The sequence below is a fragment of the Asterias rubens genome, unplaced genomic scaffold (genome assembly GCF_902459465.1).
Source record: "Asterias rubens unplaced genomic scaffold, eAstRub1.3, whole genome shotgun sequence".
NCBI classification, from domain to species: Eukaryota; Metazoa; Echinodermata; class Asteroidea; order Forcipulatida; family Asteriidae; genus Asterias; species Asterias rubens.
In genome coordinates, this window is record NW_022985697.1 from 451280 (window position 1) to 471343 (window position 20064).

General features: G+C 39.0%; 1 protein-coding gene and 1 long non-coding RNA gene across 2 annotated transcripts in view; both read right to left on the bottom strand.

The window, feature by feature from the left end:
• LOC117305726 overlaps positions 1 to 1191 on the bottom strand; it is a 56581-nt gene extending 55390 nt beyond the window's left edge. Inside the window, exon 1 of the mRNA XM_033790604.1 lies at positions 1164 to 1191. The gene's annotated coding sequence lies outside the window, so the exon portion shown is untranslated. The remainder of the gene's footprint in view (positions 1 to 1163) is intronic.
• Positions 1192 to 2754: 1563 nt separating this feature from the next.
• On the bottom strand, positions 2755 to 19084 carry LOC117305728. Its single transcript, XR_004520713.1, has 3 exons — positions 19006 to 19084; positions 11071 to 11161; positions 2755 to 3090 (listed from the first exon to the last, which is right to left on the bottom strand). It is a non-coding gene; the product is annotated as an uncharacterized LOC117305728 (long non-coding RNA).
• Positions 19085 to 20064: the final 980 nt, after the last annotated feature.

The following is a 20064-nucleotide window of genomic DNA, read 5'->3' on the forward strand; positions in this document are numbered from 1 at the left end:
TTTTTTTTCTGTACCGAAAGGGTCCAATGGCTTTAATGACTCTTAAAAGAACAGATGTGTGTACATTATATATTTTTTGAAGGAACGTTTTTTTTTTAGAATTGGAATAAAACTTTGTAAAGAATCAATACTAATGACGTTAAGGATTGATTTTTGTTTGCCTGAAGGTGTTTTTAATGTTTACTATAATCCTATTAAATACAAATTAGGGTTGAATCCAGATTGATTAAAATGGGGGAAAATACTACCTTCTGGTGTTAAGTTTTGGTTGGCTGAAAAACATTGGGAGGTCAGAACTTATAACAATCGGTGTTCAGAAAGTGTGTCATGTGTATGTTTCATACAAGTTTATTTTGCAATTTACAAATTTTTAATTCTGATGTGTTTGTAATTGCTGGGCACCTCTGAAATACAGTGTTGTACTGAGAGGTTTCCCCAGGGTAAATAAGAAATAAATAAATAAATAAATAAATTGGCAATATTTATTCCTATTGTGGTTTGATCAGGCAACCTTGGTAACTTTCAAAGACTATTATCTGCACTTCTTATTATTCACAAGAACTTAGTGGAAAACCTTTCTGTTCATTGTTTTTTAAACATCAGAGTTTCAGACTCAAGTAAACCACCTTAATCACTGTTTTACTGGCTTCTTAAAGACTATATTACGACCCTTCTATTCAACCATGACGCACGCTTTGCTTTATGATTCAACCAAGGGCTTACTTTCAAACAGCATTTGACGCAATTGCCACTAAGCTGGAAACAGTTTCACTAGCCTCAAATAAAGTTGTGATGGGGGATCGCAATCACTACAAACTCAACCGGGTTTTAACAACATACCATCTGTACTTTATCTCAACAAGCCTACAAGAAACGACGCTAATTAACATGCATATCAACAACTTGGAAACCCTCAACAATATTCTACAGCAAACAATTGACAGACAACTGAAGAAATCAAAACCAACTTCAAAAGTAAATTGGGCCTGGTCGAAGTGCATCCATTGAAAAAGCTTCAATGTTAATCGTCAAGTTAAAACCAACAGTTCTTTTCAGAACCACCCCAACTCATTTAGAGATTATCATTACATGGTGTCACCACAAATCTTACTATACAGTTTCTAATACATTTCTATTGTCACAGTTATCTAATGTAGGCATACCTTATTATCATCAGTGTCTTGGCACCAGGGTCCTCCTCCAGGGTCCTACTTCAGGGTCCTCATCCAGGGTCTTGACCATAGTTTGAGACAGACGCCCAATGTCTAGTTTTAAAGAAAACAAAATCAAATAATGAATGATTAAGCAATTGATTGCTTTTGTGTGTTTGATTTATCGGTGAGGGAAAACATCCAGCATTCATGGTTGTTGCTACCCTGCTGTATTCCTGAATAAATGTCAGGAAGGAAACTTGCCTCAAATAATACGCAGTTAGTGTACCAGACCAGGGGTCGATTTCACATAGAGTTACGACAAGTCCTAACCTAGGACTAGTATACATGTATTATTGACTGGCATGAGGTAACTAGTGTACGTCTATTCCCCAGAGGGACTTTGAGTCATGCAAGGGCCCGAGGGGGAATAGACCTACACTAGTTACCAAATTATGCCAGCCAATATGTGTTTTATAACACCCCTCGGTCTTAAATGTGAAATAAGAACAGAAATCTGGAAAAGTAAGGAAGTTTTGTAGTTGCTGTTTACGGTTCAAGTCAAGAGAGGGCGCTATAATCAGGCACTATTTTCAAAGACAAGTGCCCGTCCGGGTACTATTCCTGCAAAACGCGCGCACGCGATCACTAGACTATATTAGTTCATCCCACGTGACCGTGTTTCAGCCAACCAGAATACAGAACAAGCAAGAGGTGCGTTGTAATCTAGGATATAGTCAAAAATTAAGGCTAGTCCTAACTCAAGATAGGACTATAGGGCTTAGCTCTTAGTGAAATCCACCCCTGGTGTGCTTGCATGAGTTGGTCCTTGAAAAGCATTTGTAAACGTTTGTTATAAAAAGCATATGGTTGGAAAGATGCTTTTAAAGTAGAATAATAATACTAATAATAATACAATGATCCACACAAATATTTTACTCGAAATTGTGTGGTTTTCCTTTTACCTCGTCGACTTACACAGTCGGCCATTAATGGGAGTCAAATGTTTTTCTCCCATAAATGGCCGACTGTGTTAGTTCGCAAAGCTAAAGGAAAACCACGCAATTTCGAGGCAAACTTGTGTTGATCTTTGTATTCTACTTTTAAAACATCTTTCCAACCATATGCATTTTAACGTGTTCCTTTAACCGCTCGGCCACGACACCCAGGTCTCCTGATCCACAAGAAGAATATGTGAACATTTAAATGTGAATGCCTTTTCATATTAGAGATTGCCTGGAGTTGGTTGCCTGTAAGTTGCTTTGTTTGACAAAGGCCTTAATGGTTGTTGGGAGCCTAGTCCCAGTCCTCAATAGAGGTGAGGATTTGGGAGGCTAAGGGTTTAATAGATTCAGGGATGTTTGTTGGCCTCAAACTAGTGAGGTATTTCTCACTTTCTATACAATGCAAAGCTTTAAAAGTTATCTTTGGAGTTTATAGGTACAGTCCATCAATATTTTAAACTAACACAACTGCAATCTCTACAGATACTTTTGTACTTGGTGTTGGTTTTATGTACAACTCGTTTTTGGAGAATGCGGTAGTGTTCTGTCACTACAGGTAATTTATCAACCTAGTAAAAGTATGTTTATCTTACCTTTTATGTACAGTTTAATCAAGGGATGTATTTTTTCACCGATACACAAATTAGGGTTGTCGGTATTTGCTTGATAGAACTAGTGCTTAGTGCTTGTCACTTGGAATCAATCCAGACGAATTATTGCAGTCCTTGAGCTGCTGTTTCAATCTACAGTCATTTCCATTCGCCAACGCACTGGGCCCACGTATAGTCATCTCCACTGAGGTCCTCCACACTGGGCCCACGTAGTCAACTCCAATAAGGTCCTGCAGGGTTCACCAAGAACCAACTCATACTTGACAGTCTTGTATAGGAATGAAGATCCTTGCCCAAAGTATATGGCTCCAATCATGGGTAGACCTTTTGGTTTGAAGACAAGAACAAAAAGAAGGTGATGGAATCGATCTTGAACTTAAAGAACAAGTACAGGATTTAAAAAATAAAATTATAGTTTAAATCTGAAAGCTCACTGTCCGTCAGATAAAAGGCTACTGACAAAGTCTGAAAAAATAGCATCTGAAGATGCCACAAAACACCATTGTTTATTAAGTATTAATGAGTATGTGACTTTGATTCCTATACTCGAACTAGTGCCTGTACTTTGTTAACCAAGTACAGGCACTAGTATTAGTACACTCAAAATAGTACTTGAGAATATAAGTAAAAGTACAAGTAGTAACCAGGTATAGGTATGAGACGGTTTTAAGAAAGACGAGTTCTTGAGTACTTCAGTACAAGTGGAACTGCAAGTGCTAAGCAAGTGCTAACGCAAGTATACAGGTTCCAGTAACTCAAAAAGTTTAATTCAGTATTACTCAAGTGAAACTTGTACTAACCGAGTACAAGTAAAAGTACAAGTGATAACCCAGGTACAGGTTTCAGTAAAAGACGTTTTGAGAAATACAGGTACTTGAGTACTTTAGTGCAAGTGCTATAAACCGAGTACAGACAGTTACTTGAGTACTTTAGTACAAGTACTAACTGTACAAACAGGTACTTGAGTACTTTAGTTTAAGTGCTAACTGTACAGACAGGTACTTGAGTACTTTAGTACAAGTGCTAACTGCTAACTGAGTACAGACAGGTACTTGAGTACAAGTGCTAACTGAGTACAGGTTCAAGTTAAAGTGCATTCAAAAACATCACTTGAGTCTGTATCGAAATTTGCTTTGTCACATGATTCAAGGTGAGCTTTTGTGAGAAGACACCAAACACCAGGTTTACCGGGCTGGAGGTTGCTACACAAAAACTTGCCCCAAACATAAATTTTACCTGGCTACTGTTGATATATATAGTCTGATGAGGAATTCAAATGTAAGTGGTAACTATAGTGACTAGCTAGCAAGTCATTGTACCTGTCATTGTTCATATCTAACTCTCTAACAGCTTAGTTTGTGAACCAGTGATGTACATTCTCACATGAACGAATAAATGTTTAAATTCTCCTCATTACTTGGAATGTAATTCACAAATAGACTTGATACTTCTTTCTGATTGCAATTCACAGTTCTCTGTGAGGTGTTAGTGGTTTTGACATGATCTGAGTTCTGGAACAGGGCAGTCTAAGTGCCTAGTTTCATACTCTATTACACCATCAGAGGTCATGTGAAGACTCATTTGTCAGGCATGGATACAGTTTCACTGCCGAGATGATTCGCAAAGAAATGGGATATTATAATTTTAAGGCAATGATGAGCAGTGTTGAGCAGATGGTTACTCTATACGCCACGAAGCCAGTTTGGTTTTCTTTCCCAAAAATCAGTGCCACTAATATGGAGTTCGATGACTGGCTTTTTTTATGTGATGAGGCTCTCCAAACAGCTTTGCTGTGATTAGGGGATTCAAAAAAACAGGGCCCAATTTCATCAGCAAAATTGCTTGCAAAAGTGTATTTCGTTAGCGATCAATAAGATTTGACAGGGCGTGCCTGCATTTAGAGCAGATTTGCATTGTTGCGTCACTCGTCTGCTAACAAGAACCCCCGGCAAGTAAGCATGTCTTTTGCTTTGCTTCATGGTTACCGTAAGCCGTGTTTATGAAATAGAAACCGATGAACTAAAGGGCTGTTCACTATACAGAACATATCTGCTTACAGGCTTTGTGAAACTGTCCATATAAACTGTGCAAAAAGCCACTCAGTAATTAGAAACTGTGATTACAGGCTTTGTGAGATTTGGTCAAGATGCTTTACTGGTTGTTGCTACAAAATTTAAAGATGTATTCGCAAATTTATTGGTGAGATATGAAACGAGGGTAATTTTTACCTCAAATACTGTCAATAGTGCTCACTCTACTGACAGTGAAAGACGGGTGGGCGAGGGGGTATTGTCACCAAACATATGAGGATTTGAAGAACGTCGCTAACGGGAATCAATTTGAAGAGCTGTGTAGAAAAATGTTCCTCTCAAAATGGAAAGACATAAAGGTCATTCAGTATCTATTTTCCTAGTTCCTGTGGACAATGTAACATGAGTGATATTGAAATTAACCTTATCCAAGCTAATGATGATATAAGTAGAGAGTGCAATGGCTCCAATATTTGACATCTGATAGAAAGGTCCCCATGGGATTCAAAGCCCCCCAACCCCCCTCACTCCCCTTGAACGCAACCAACAGGTCGTACCCAGCTTGTTATGGGCGAGATTTTCCTCTCATGAAGTGACCTTTTACTGCAACATCATCTCAATATTAGATTCAATTTGAGCGTGTAGTATCAATGATACAGGGATACCCTCGGCCATTACAGACGGGAAATTAAAGCATCTGTTGTGGACCGTGTAATTCCAAAAGGAAATGACTGGTGGAGCTCTATGTTGTTACACTCAAAATATTTATTTTAGATGATTTGCCCCTGGGAAGATGACAAGAATCAAATTTGAAAGACAAACTGGTAATAGCAGGAGGTGAATCAAAAAAACAAAAACGTGAACTGCGTTTGAAGCATCATCAGCTGCTGTTTCATCATTGGAGACGCAATGAATCTAGAAGAAGAGTTGTGAAACGAGAATGAACTTCCATTTGATCGGCTGTTTCTCATGATTTGCAAGTTGAGCGTAAAGCGTGCAGGTTTTTATGTTCTTATAATCTAAACAAATGACTGTGATGTTATAACTTTACATTCTCAGTTGTATACATTCAATAGGCTGATGTAGAAGGTAATAATTTTTACATGGTGCCTCGTCACTAAATACTGGATTGCTTGTGGTCAATAGGTTGTGTTATTTTACGTTCTAAATATTTCATGTCATGAAATATCAGTTCTTAATTTATTACAAGACAGTTTAATCAGGTTTTGTCATGCTATGCATTTAGAGGTCTTGAGGCTATAGGACGTGGCAGTATTGTGTTATGGATACATAGGTTATTTTTTCTTTTTTTGAGATGTGCTTTTTCCGGGCAGGGCCCAAGTTCATGGCTCTACGACTGCAGATTTCTGCAACTACTACTGCCTTTCTCTGCTTACAAGGCAACTTCCAAATTTCTCTGCTAGCTGTGTAAGGGTCGAGTAGTATTTATTAATGTGAAATAAGCATGTTTGGGTGTCCGAACTAGGGATGTCTGAACTTCATAGGGGTGTTGGCACATAGGGGAGTTGGATTATAAGAGTGTCGGCACACAGGGGTCTCTGAATATAGGGATGTCTGAACATAGAGGTGTCGGAATATATAGAGAGTGTCAGCACATATAGGTGTGTCGGAACATAGATGTTTTAGGGGCGTCAGCACAAAGGTGTGTGAGCACAATAGGTGTGTCTGAACAAAGGTGTCGCCACATAAGGGTGTCGGCACAATAGGTATGTCAGCACATCCCGGGTGTCAGCACATCCCGGGTGTCAGCACATAGGGGTGTCAGTACACGGGGGTCAGAATATAGGGGTGTCAGCACATAGGTGTGCCGGCACATACATGTAGAATTGTCAAACAAAGAGGACTGGGCACAAGGGAGTGTCTCAAAAAGGTGTGTCTGAATACAGGGGTGTCAGAATATACAGGTGTCAGAACAAAGGCATTAACTGTCTTTAATGAATGCACTGATACCAATAACTATATAATGCATAAATGCATAGTACAGTTCATCAAAACAATATACATTGCAATTAGTGGTATAAGTATGAGACCCCTCCCAAATTATTTCTTCACAATTCCACTAGTGTTGCCTGTATGTGAGCCTTGACATTAGACAGTACATGCTCAGGAAGGTAGTTAAACGAGTCTCAACCAGACCCTTCCAGCTCTATAATGAATTTGAAAATATGTAAACTGGTAAGGCATATGAAGCTCCCCAACACGCCCTCCCCACACTCGGTCCCCCCCCCCCACCCATCCCTCCTCCTTCAGCATTAGTGGTTTTACAACTGCTCTTCCAAACACCAATGATGTAATTTATCTTTGACAATATCTGAAAGAATGTCTATTTGTTGGCATGCAGGAAAACTAAGACTTTGACCTCCAAACGAAAGGAAAAGTGCATCAATCAAGCTGTTTGTATTACATCAACTCTGTTAACCCTGACTCCTCATTCACAAGGTTAATTTTAACTAAAGAATTAATTAAATAAATTAAGAATTAATTTATGTTGTATTATCTCTGCAACCCTTATGGATACAGGTTGATGGATACGGTCCCATTGTTACTGGTAAACAGACTTTCGTAGTGTCAGCTGGCCAATTTGGAAATTAATTTCAAAAAAGAGGGCTTTTTAAACTTGAACTACATAAATAGTGAGTCTCAAATGAAAGCAAATTTGCCTGACAATGGACATCAAACCATCTGCTGTATTGATTTGCTAGCCTGGCTGGTTTATAATAGTTTGTCATAAAAAGGGAAATTGTAATATGAAATTAAAAAATATACAAATTTAAGATTAGTAGAGTATGCTGTTTGAAACGTTGTGACCACATAGGTTCTTCCCAGAACCAAGACTTCTCGAGTGCACTGCTATAGTTGTTTTCTGAGAAAGTGACAGGTTTGCAACTGCTTATGATGGTTTTTATCTTCATTTTATTTTTGTGAGGTACATGTAGACATATGGAGCACGAGTTTCAAGTCTGTATAGTTATTACAATTTGAATTGAGAATAAGCCCTTGAGAGTGTTTTCCATCAATTATAGTTGAGGGAATTCAAATTTAGGCATTAACTTGTGACTAAGCAAGTCTTTGTTAGCCTGTTAGACGTTATTCAAATAGAGTTGACAAATGGCGTATTGAGATGGGGGTACAGGTGCAACATCTCAGTAGCCTTAGGGTTTGAGTCTGTCAACACTAAAAGCGCTTTAATAGCGTTGTGGGTACATCAGGGAAAATATTTGGGCAATTGTACATTTGATACAATGGAAATTGGCACACAGTCGGATTGTGTTCTTAGAAAAATAAATGGCAATATAAACCACAAGGGAAACTGACTGGGTAAATTTGTAAATGATTTTTGGGGTTGAACAAAGAATTGACTAGAGTGGGATTCGAACCAACGACCTCCGGATTAACGTGCCGGCACTCTACCAACTGAGCTATCTAGCCCTATATTGGCGGTGTCCCTATTTTTTCAATATCTTTGTTCAGGGGTGCCAGTCAGAAGCCATACAACCGTTAACTGCCGTGTAGCCAGGGACCACACCCAAATTACGATACAACCTGGGAAGCGGCAGCTAGGGGATCACCTTAAGGGGATGCGACTTTTTGTTTCAGATATCAATATAAACCACAAGGGAAACTGACTGGGTAAATTTGTAAATGATTTTTGGGGTTGAACAAAGAATTGACTAGAGCCACTTTAGTCAATTCTTTGTTCAACCCCAAAAATAAAAAATAAATGGCTACGGGACAATCACAGTTTAAAGGGTCTATATGTACTTTTGTAGGACAAAAAACAAATTGTTCACAATGAAACTTTCACAGTTTGCAGATAATGAAAACCCTGAAAATATTGCATGCTGAGGTGCTGTTGTTTCTGAGAAATGATTAAAACAATGTCATGACAATAATTGTTGTCTCGGTGATCATGAGACGAAACTTATTTTAGCATGTAAAAATGTATTTTCTTGACATTGTTTTACTCATTTCTCAAAAAGTACAGCACCTCAGCAACTAATATTTTAAGGTCTGCTTTCTACTATCAATATCTTCAAGCGGTGTAAGTTTAATGTAAATCTATGGACATTGTGTTTTGTGTTACAAAAAGTACCCAAATCCTTTAAGTAGAATGACAATAGAGGTACAATATTTGATAATTCAAAGGACAAATCTGTAATGGCCCTGTGTAAAATGCTTTTCTCATGATGTAGTCTGACTGTGTGCCAAAGTCATTAACAAAAGGCACAATTCCCCTAATAATAATATGGGGTATTTATATGGCGCTATACAAAGAACAGAGAGCTTTACAGGAGACGAGAACAAAAACACGAGTTGGGGTTGGTTTGGGAACAGGAATGTCTTCAGGAGACATTACCTGCATGTCATGTTTAACATGGTTCATCGTACCAAACAAATACTAAATAGAATTAAACATTTCTCAACTATTTAAAGGAACACGTTGCCTTGGATCAGTCGAGTTGGTCTTTGAAAAGCGTTCTGTAACCGTTTCTTATAAAATCGGTATGGTTAGAAAGATGTTGTAAAAGTAGAATACAATGATCTACACAAATACGCCTTGAAATTGCGTGGTTTTCGTTTTACCTCGTCGACAAACACGGTCGGCCATTTATGGGAGTCAAAAATTTGACTCCCATAAATGGCCGACCGTGTTAGTTCGCGAGGTAAAATGAAAACCGTGCAATTTTGAGTGATAATTGTGTGGATCATTATATTCTACTTTTAAAACATCTTTCTAACCATATGCATTTTATAACAAACGGTTTCAAACGCTTTTCCGATCCAAGGCAACGTGGTTTCTTTAAATCATTATTCTTCCTGTAACAACAATCAAGATTCATTCAGAATTCAGATTGGACGGTTGCCATGACATTCGGCTAATGTTGCTATTTTCAGACAGTGAAGTCGTACCGTTTGAATACGACAAATCTCAGTTCAACAACCTCTATTTCAAATGCAGGCCTGGGGATAAAAACAACTAAAAATAGAGCATTATTGTCACTAGAGTACATTGTGACTTCCAAGTCACTTCATTCTCCTAGTCAATACTTTAAGATGAGTGAGTAAGACCTGCACAACTTATGTGCGAGTAAATAGAATCATCAGCTGAGTGGTCTAATGCATTGAACTCAAATAAGCCATTTGCGTGTCTAGATTTGAATACTGTCTGGTACAATGACGTGCTTTCGATCACAAGTTACCGCTACATTGGATTCCGCAGACTATCGAGACAGTTGCTATGTCACATGATTAGTGGCATACACAATTCTGAATGGATACATTTGAATACGACTTAAGTACAAGGGTTTGCTCATCTATTGCTATACAAAAGCTTGCCCCGAACCTTGACATAGCAACTATCTCTATAGTCCGAGGAATTCAAATGTTAGCAGTACATTGTGACTCAGCAAGTCATTGTACCAGACATTCTTCAAATCTAACTAGCAAATGGTTTATTCTGATTACTGCATCACCAGAGTGTGGGTTCAATTCCTGGGCCCAATTTCATAGAGCAGCTAAGCACATTAGCATGAAATTTCTTCCTTGATAAAAACAAGTTTACCAACCAAATTTCCATGTGATTTTCAAACAAAAGCTGAATACCAGTAACAAGCACTATGTAACAAATGGAAATTTGGCTGGTAGTCCTGTTTTCATCGGGGAAGAAACTTCATGCTTAGCAAATTTGTGTGCTTAGCAGCTCTATGAAATTGGGCCCTGGTCTTGATTGTTTTGTCCTTTAAGGGAGGCACATGGATGGGCATAATTGCTTGTCTCTCCTCCCAGGTGTATATAAATGGAAACCAGATAGAGATCACACAGTGTGGTGTTGGATTGATCCCTTAGTGCTTAATTCAGCAGCTTCCCAGGGAGTTGATAGAGATCACACAGTGTGGTGTTGGATTGATCCCTTAGTGCTTAATTCAGCAGCTTCCCAGGGAGTTGACAAAGCTACAAGACTGGTCAGAGTATAGCCCGGTTCATACTTCCTGCGAAGCGAATTTGACGTCACAACTGTCCTTTTGCAGCGATATACGCAAGTGAGTTGCCCAGAGCTGAACTACCGGTACTGCAAAAGTCATTGCGAATGTTGTGACGTCAACATCCGCTTCGCATTCGCATTGGCAGGAAGTATGAACCGGGCTGAAGTCTGATGAGCTACAGGATAATCACGTAATGTGCTATACAAGATCCAAGTCTCAATGTTTATAAGAAACGAAACCCGCAGGGTAATCCGTAGTCAAGAACTCACCTGTGTATGTTGCAAGCAGATTTCATATCAAAGAATGTTCCATCCTACAGAATGTTCAATCTTACAGTCTTTTGTAAACACACCACACAACCTGTGAAAAAGATTGATTGTCACAAAGTTAGCAAAACAGTTCATTTTAGTTTTATTTATTTATTCAGGGATAATGATGGCAGCAATCAAGAATACACCAGTAATTTGTTGGGTCTTCAATTGCCATGTTAGACCAGTAGTCTGCAAACCTTTTGGCTGGAGTGAAAGGCCTGCATGACCTACCTTACAAATCACTTGCAGACTGAACCCCCCCCCCTTCTGCAGACATTATGATGTAAAACAGACAATCTTATCAAAAGTAAATTAGTTATTCATAATACATATTTGAGTGGCTCTCTTGACACCGACGCTAAAAGTTAGTGAAAAAAAACATGTTTCTGATGGTAGAACCATTGTTGGGCAATCTTTAAAACAAATCTGTTATTCTCGATATCGAGAATTGATAATTGTTTTAATGTTTTCTCAAAAACAAAAGCATTTCATGGAATAATATTTCAAGAGAAGTCCTCACCATTACCTTCTGTAAACCCTGTAAGTTATTTGTAAATCTGTGAACTTTTAATTTTTGCTCTGTTCAGAAAGTGTCCAATGGCTTTAATGTTTAAGCACTTTTGACCACAGGCAACCTACTTTACATTATATGTTTTATACAGCAGAGTTCTGTGGTAAGCAGTGCCATGAACTAGGGAGCAGTTAAACCCTTCAAGATGTCTTTGTCACACAAGTTCACTAATAGCAGCTTTTTATTGTTCAGGTAAATCTGTTGTTCTGGAAAAATTAACGTAGAAGATTGAAATTTAGCTGGCAAATCTGCTGCCACCTACATTATGTACATGTAGTGTTTCAGAATCTTACATAAGAGTGAAGGCTATGAGGGAACATAATAGGTTTGGGGAGTCAGAGACCCTGTGATGGTCTGTCAATGTGCATTTTATGTGATGTGAGTGCATTTAGACTCAACAATAACTTTACATGCAATTGACTCCCAAAGGAAGAGAGTGTACATCAGTGCAAGAGAATAAGCTTTGCTTGAAACTTTGTTACATACTCTCGTATGGTCCACATTGTCATGAGTGTACCGGTAGTACATTATACAATTGTTGCATGCTGTGGTGGGGTGACGGGGGTCCATGGCGTTTTGTACACCCGAGGGGGGAAAATGGCACCCGAGGCAAAGCCGTGGGTGCTATTTTCCCCCGAGGGTGTACAAACCCATGGACCCCATGGGGCCCTTGCACAGCAGGAAACATTTGTTTTGTTATACCCATGGTAACATTAATATTCCTCTTCTCAAAGTTCTGTTGTCATCTTCAAACATTATTACGACAGAGTATTCATTGTTTAGTAAGCAGATGAACAAGAAACAATTCCTGACTGTTCCCTCGAACCCGCGGGTGTTTCGTACACAACGCTGGAAATCAGCCAACACTGGGAACGATCAAGGAGATGTACAACATGCATTTTTGTTGCACGTCACTTGATTGGTTCTCGACCAATCAAACTTCACAGTTTGTTACCGAGGTATAACAATATCAGATGGCATTGTATGCAAATGTCCACTTATACTACGTAGTACAGTAATGAGGCTAGTCTTTTTCCATTCCCTCCAGCCTCTCTTCGAGTGTTTCTACTTTAAGCTTCTCTTCCCTCCTCTATGATGGAAGCTGGTGCAGATATTTACATCTTGCTATAAAGGTCATTCTACTCATTGGCTGTGATATGTAGTTTACCTCCCCACACAAGGCATTCACATAATAGCAGCTTATTCGATATTCACATCAGCCAGTGTAATTGGTATGCCATTCATTATCTTCTTCCCATCAGTATACACGCACGTGCTATTTTTGACGGCTGATCCGTCCCTCCCAGCATAATTCAGTTGGCGTGCACTGTATCATGCATATAATGAACTGGGCCCAGAGGAGGCAGTTTTACAGGTGTTTTTGACCCTGCTAGCATGTAGGGTATTCCAGGTGATTCACCCAAGAATCATGCATGAGGGATGGATCTAGAGTGTGGTACACTTAATGACTGGCGGGGACAAGAACAAACAAATATAAAAGGATTATGTGTGTTATAAATGGTTCCTGGAATTGATGAGTTACCTAAAGAAAGAAAGTTGTGAAGAGGGTGTGGGAGCCGGTCTTTAAGAGGTTTATTTTTATCAGGATGGGGGATAGCTTTAAATTCATTTAGAATTCATAAAGGGTTTTTGAGTGTTGATCTTCTGTGATTCTCCATGCCTGGGTACTCTTAAACTTGCCAGATGTTCACATTGAAAACCGATTCTGTTTTCACTTAATGCCAACACTTCAATACTAGGTGCATGCTGGTGCATGTGTTGAGTTACTTGGGAGAACATGCTTGGTTGTGTTTTTCTCTGTGTATGAACCCTGCATTCGGACATAGTCTTCCCTGCAAATGGGTGTGGAGAATCGATAATCGTCTAGTGTCTCTCGGTTTTTTCGTTTTTCTCAGTGCACTTATGACCAGAGTCTGGGAAACCTAGAGGTGAAAGCTAAATCCTTCAACTGAATGCAATACTTCAAGTTGAGTATACGTGCACAGAAGATTTTTAATGTGCATACTTGAGTGTTTAGTGGAAATTTCTTCATCTTTTCTTGACAGGTTTTCAAGCCTACAGGCTATAATGCTGTTCACTGTTTTAGGATTCCTATGATGGCTGGAGGCTACCAACCGTTCCAGGAAGTTAACACGAACAAGCTCTGATGTTGTAAAAGGGGCTGTTTTTCAAAAAGTATACATGTACAAGAACAAACAGAAAAGCTTAAGAACCATCATTGACATCATAATTCACCATCTTAGATCTAAAACTATGATTAAAAGCACAACTTTGTATGCATGGCACCCAAGGTGGTCCATAAAGAGGCTTCCTTTTACCTCTAGCTAAGGGGGCCCTACTCAACGTCATGTAAAATTATATAATGCCATCCTGTGAACACCTCAAAGCTTTTTGTTGAGCTCAGAATCCTCAAGTCAGACACTTTTTGGTACTTTTTTAATCAAGCTAAACACAAAGTGTGGCGCATAATGCTTCAGGGTGTGGATTATGCAATTTGCCCTATGTGTGTTTCTGATGAGAAGACAGGGGATCAGATTCGTAGTGTTCATCACCAACACACTGTGCATGCATGGGTGTTACCGGTTAACTCGGTCCCAAGCCAACTCGGTCCCAGTCAACTCAGTCCCAAGTCAACCCGGTCCCAAGTCAACCCGGTCCCAAATCAAGTCGGTCCCAAGTCAACTCGGTCCTTTATTTCCTTTATTTTTTAATTATGTAATTCATACTGTTTTTATATTATTTTTTTATGAATTTTAAATGTAAGCTCACTAGTTAGATAGATTTAGATTTTATTTATTTTGTAATAATATGTTTTTAAAATTAGTACTTTTTTATATTACCGGTATGATTTATTTTTTTTATTCAAATCAGTATTGGCACAAAAAAGTTGTTTTATACCATTATTTGCCAAAATGGTGTGCCACTTCGAAACCAGTATTGGCCCAGAAAAAGTTGTCTATACCATTTTGTCAAAATGGCGTGGCGCTAAAAAAAAAGTATTGGCCCAGAAAAGATTGTCTATGGTGCAGCTACAAAACCAGTGTTGGCACAATAGAGGTTTTCTACCATTTTGCCAAAATGGTGTGCCGCCAACAAACCAGTAGACAGATGACAGAAAGTAAAACTTTCATTATCAGACGAAAATTCAACCAGCATTTTAACTCGTAAGTTTTTATTAATCAAATAAAAATGCAAAAAGTATATTAAATAATATATTAAATTTAAATGTAATTACTTTGCAATAAAAAAGTTCATTACAATAAAGTGTAGTTGTCCATGATAAACACAAAACATAAAAAATGAAAAAACAGCAGCAATGAATAAATCAAATTAAAAATGCTATGTAAAAACCAATAAACTAAAAAAGGAGGTATTAATTTTAGAATTTTGTTTTATTAATAGTATTCGGTTTTTTTCAAAATGCCGGTACCATCAGGGGTCGATTTCACAGAGAGTTCGGCCTAGTCCTAACTTAGGACATAGTCCTTGGAGATATAAGAAACGTATGGCTAGTTCTAAGTTAGGACGATTAACTCTTCCTAACTCGAGATAAGACTAGTCTTACCTCTTTGTGAAATCCACCCCAGCTTCAATAAATAACTTGCATGGGCTAATTCCTTTTTAAATATCAAGTCGGTTTAGTCATTAGAACATATTTCTTTACCGTTTTGCCAAAGCCAGTATTGGCATGATTGGCCCCGAAAAGGTTTTCTATAATGACACCATTTTGACAAAAAATGGTGTGCAGCTACAAAACCAGTATTGGCTCAATGAGAGGTTTTCTGCCTGTTTTCCCAAATGGTGTGCCACAAAACCAGTATTGGACCACTGCAGGTTTTCTACCACTTTCCCAAAATGGTGCACCGCTACAAAACCAGCATTGGCCCATTAAAGGTTCATAATTTTGCCGAAACGTTGTGCCGCACAAAACCAATATTGGCCAAGACAGGCAAACCTCCGTCCTAACTAAAATAGTTTGCCTCTATAAAACCGACATTGGCCCAGTGTGGGCACTTTACTAGCAAGGACATGACGCTTGACCGGAAGAAGGCCAGCACTGGCCCAATTCTGGCTCAATATCATCATCATAATTAACGGCACCGTATCGAAACTCAACGCCGGTACATGCCACCATTGGCCCGATACTGTATTGTTTGTTAGGCTATAACTGAAAAAAGGTTTGTACATAGGTTGTGAAGTTCCTGGGATATTGTCCCACTTCCGGTTGACCTGGAAGTAGAGCTAGGTCAATATGGGTGCCAAATTTTGTTAAGGTTAATCCTTAATGCTCAAAGAGTCTCTAAGTAAAAAAGGGTTTGAAAATCGGTTTTATAGTTCTTGAAATATGGTCCCACTTCCGGTTGACCCGGAAGTAGAGGTCAACATGGGGCCGCGGAAACTGGAACAAGTTTGAAATAGGTTGTATAGGTCTTGAGATCTGGTCCCAATTCAGGTTGACCCGAAAATAGAGGTCAACATGGGGTCACAGTTTTCCAAAGTAAAAATTTGAAAGGAGCCTATAACTGAAACAAAAAATGAAGATTGATTGTGTAGTATAACTGAAACAAAAAATGGGCCAACTTCCGGTTGACCCGGAAGTATACTTCTTGAGATATGGCGCTCTACTAAGATTTACTAATTAAATATGCAAATGAAGATCATAAGGTTAATTAATTAATAATTTAAAACAAAATAACGTTTAGAGTAAAGCTAATATTTTAAAGCTTCAATTTTATATAAGATTTAACTCTTTTATCTTTATACTTTATACACCCCCCCCCCCCCCCTAAATTAAGAACTTTATACAATACGTTTTTCGCTTTGGATTCAATTAATACGTGCCTCTCCTTTTATTACAAGGAAATATTTGTATAATACTTTACCTAGCCTTTTATAAAACGTGTTGAGTGCGTCCCGGTCTGTGTTTGTCCATCACATTCATGATGCACATAATATGTGTTTTCCATCAAAACGGTTTTTGTGTGGTCATAATGTTCTCACCTCCGGGTCTGTTTACACAGGGCTACTTGTATGATTTCAGATTTCCCCTTACACACAAAATTATCGGTAGAGACTCTTGTTCAAAAACATTTCCCTTCACTGAATATAAATATTTGTATTTCCCCGGCATACACCGGGACTTTTCGTTTTCGATGACGGATGGTTCTGCGACGGTAAAGATGACATTTGGCGTCATCTGCGCATGCGTCGGCTTTGAGGACGGTCTTCCCTCAATTTCTACGACAGTACTTGGGATGAATCTTCGTTGTGCTGAAAACGACAACGTTTAGCTGAACGACCGTCGCAGAACCATCCGTCGTCGAAAACGAAAAGTCCCTACCATTTCCGGAAGACGACAACCAATTGTGGGACATAGATAACCCTTCCACACCCTCTCCTACCCATTTGTTATTATTATTATTATCTTTTTAGAAAGAGCTGATTATTTTGATGTTTGTTGCGTTCCCCCTTACATAGTTATAAAATGGTACTCTTCTAAAAATGTTTGGCATGTCAGTCAACCCGCTGGTGAGTGTAATTTATTCCTCCATGGTGGTGTGAACTAGAAAATAACAACAACTAATATCCACAATCTACACAATCATAGGTTTTGAAATAGGCCTGCACCGACCGGACGCAAAATTCGGATATCCCAAAATCCCCTCACCGGTTGCAAAAGTTGACCGATTGCAAAAAGCCACCACCGATCCCTAAAGTTGACTGATTGCAAAAAGCCACCTCCGATCCCTTAGGTTGACCGATTGCAAAAAGCCATCACCGATCCCTAAAGTTGACCGATTTCAAAAAGCCACCACCGATCACTAAAGTTGAATGATTGCAAAAAGCCACCACCGATCACTAAAGTTGACCGCATGCAAAAAGCCATCACCGATCCCTGAAGTTGACCGATTGAAAAAAGCCATCACCAATCCCTAAAGTTGACCAACTGCAAAAAGCCACCACCGATCCCTAACGTTGACCGATTGCAAAAAGCCACCACGGATCGCTAAAGTTGACCGATTGCAAAAAGCCACCACCGATCACTAAAGTTGACCACCAATTGCAAAAAGCCATCAACGGTCGTGAATATGCATGACCGATCGCTATATACATCACCGATCATGAATATGCATGACCGATCGCTAAAATGGACCACCGATCGTGTTTTATCACCGCTCGCTAAAGTTGATCACCGATCGCATAGGACCACCACCGATGATTAAATGCCTCTTTGGCGTTCCATATTTAATGGCCACAAAATCAGGTTTGATGTTCTGTTACATTGAGTTGTGTACAAATCATGCCTGCATGAAGTCCACGTTATGTGGCTCTTGTGTTGTAAACAAGTGATGTTGGTCACTTCGTACCCAAGTCACTTCGTACCACATTTGTCTGACTCTGACCTCCATGCTCTGACAGAAGTGGCCGGCCTTCATTATTTTCCTTCATGTAGACATTGACACTGATTATATTTCACATAAATTAAAAACGACTTGCAGGAAGATAAGAATAAAATGTTCCTCACTATGACTAACCTTTGTAAAAAAAAGTGTCCAGTTATTATTATTATTGCTGAACTAATGTTCTTCACTTTGAGTTTGACGCGATTTTCTCATTGAGTCATGGGCTCAGTTTTTGACTGTCTGACAGAGAATGGCACGCATTGAGGGCATATTTAACACGAGCTTTTCCTCCGTAAAATTACTACGTTTTCTCTCCTAAAAGTAAAAGGTGAATGTTTTATTAACTGATAACCAGTGCTGATATTAACAAAAACGAATCCCAAACTTTGTTTTGAAAACAAAACAAAACGAAGGTTTGTTTCAAATTGTTTCCTTCGTCTCAATAACCGTACCCAATTCATTCACGTATGAGGTGACTTGGGTACGAAGTGATTTGGGTAAACAACTGAATGTCAAAGGTTAAAGACTAGCCCAGATTGGACTACCAGGGCTTTTTGTTTTGTTTTCCGTAATATAGTTTGCCTTTGCTTGTGAACGTTGTATTTTAGTATTACTTCATGTATTATCGTTATTCCATTTGCTTGTAAAACATAATTCTTTATTCACTTCTAATTGTTTTGTTTATTTTATTGGATTTGGAAAAAAGTGAATTGAATTGAATTGAATTGAAGCGCCAGGGCCAAGCAAAATGAATTGTCCATATTTTTTGCGGGGTTTGTTTAATTAAAGTGCAGGCAAGAAGGTTAAAATTCCCGTTTGTTGACTACTGCCACGAGCTTTAAGAGGCCTATTCTTATTCTATGCTTTGAACATGTATAAACTACATAAAAAGCTTACCTTATAAAGACATTAAATCACATCAAACGCTCATAGTTCATCCACGGTTTTCACAACAATCAAGCATGGCTGGTGTGTGGCCATTTTAAATGCCGCATCATGGCATAAAACTGTCGAGTACCCCGACGTTCTACTGTGTATCGCTGGTGTGATACGATCTGGTACATTTGGCTGGTTCCAACCGCCTGTGACTATTCAAGGCCACGTGGCGCGTAACTGGCTCTCGCAAGGTCTCGCGGTAAAGAGCGGGAACGCTGATAAAAACGTGAAGTTGAAAACAAATTGACGTTTGTTTAGGCCCCAATGGTAAAATTTAGTCAGATCTGAAAGTTATAGTTTAGGTTTGCAGGGGTTGTTTTTGTTTCGTTTCCTTAAGTAAATGGTCCCGACTTATTCTTGGGTCAGAATGAGATTATCTCGCCGAGATTGGGGGAGAAAACCTACTAGTAAATTCAGCACTTCTTTTTAGTAATTAAATGCCTTGACGAATGCCTTTTAAGTTCTCAGCAACTGCATGCACTCCAGCCCTATTTTCTGCCACCCCATTTAACATTGTTTGCTTCACAAGATCAAGGCATGAAAAGAACATGGGGCTGATTTCAAACCGAGGCCAAGATTAATCCTACGATGTATATCAATCTTATTGTTTAGCAAAGTGTGATGTCTCAATATGATATTGAGAACTCATCTTAAGATGAATATTGGTGAGCTAGTGTTAAATTGAAGTCAAACATGGCCAAACTATGGGTGCGTTCGTTTAGCTCCCCCGGGTCGACCCCGGTGTGTGGCGGGTTTTTTCCCCAGGACGAACGTGTACATGTGTCCTGGGGGGGAAATCCGCCACACACCGGGGTCGACCCAGGGAAGCTAAACGAACGCACCCAATGTATATCATTCTGGTTTTAACTGGTTAGCGGAACACTGTTAATGGAAAACGCTGGATCATGACTTACATTGGCTGCTGCGAACCAACCTATACCAACAAACCAATCCACACACATTGTGTTACTTATGGTGTCATTTAAAACATTTAATAGGGCATTCAAATCAATATGTAAA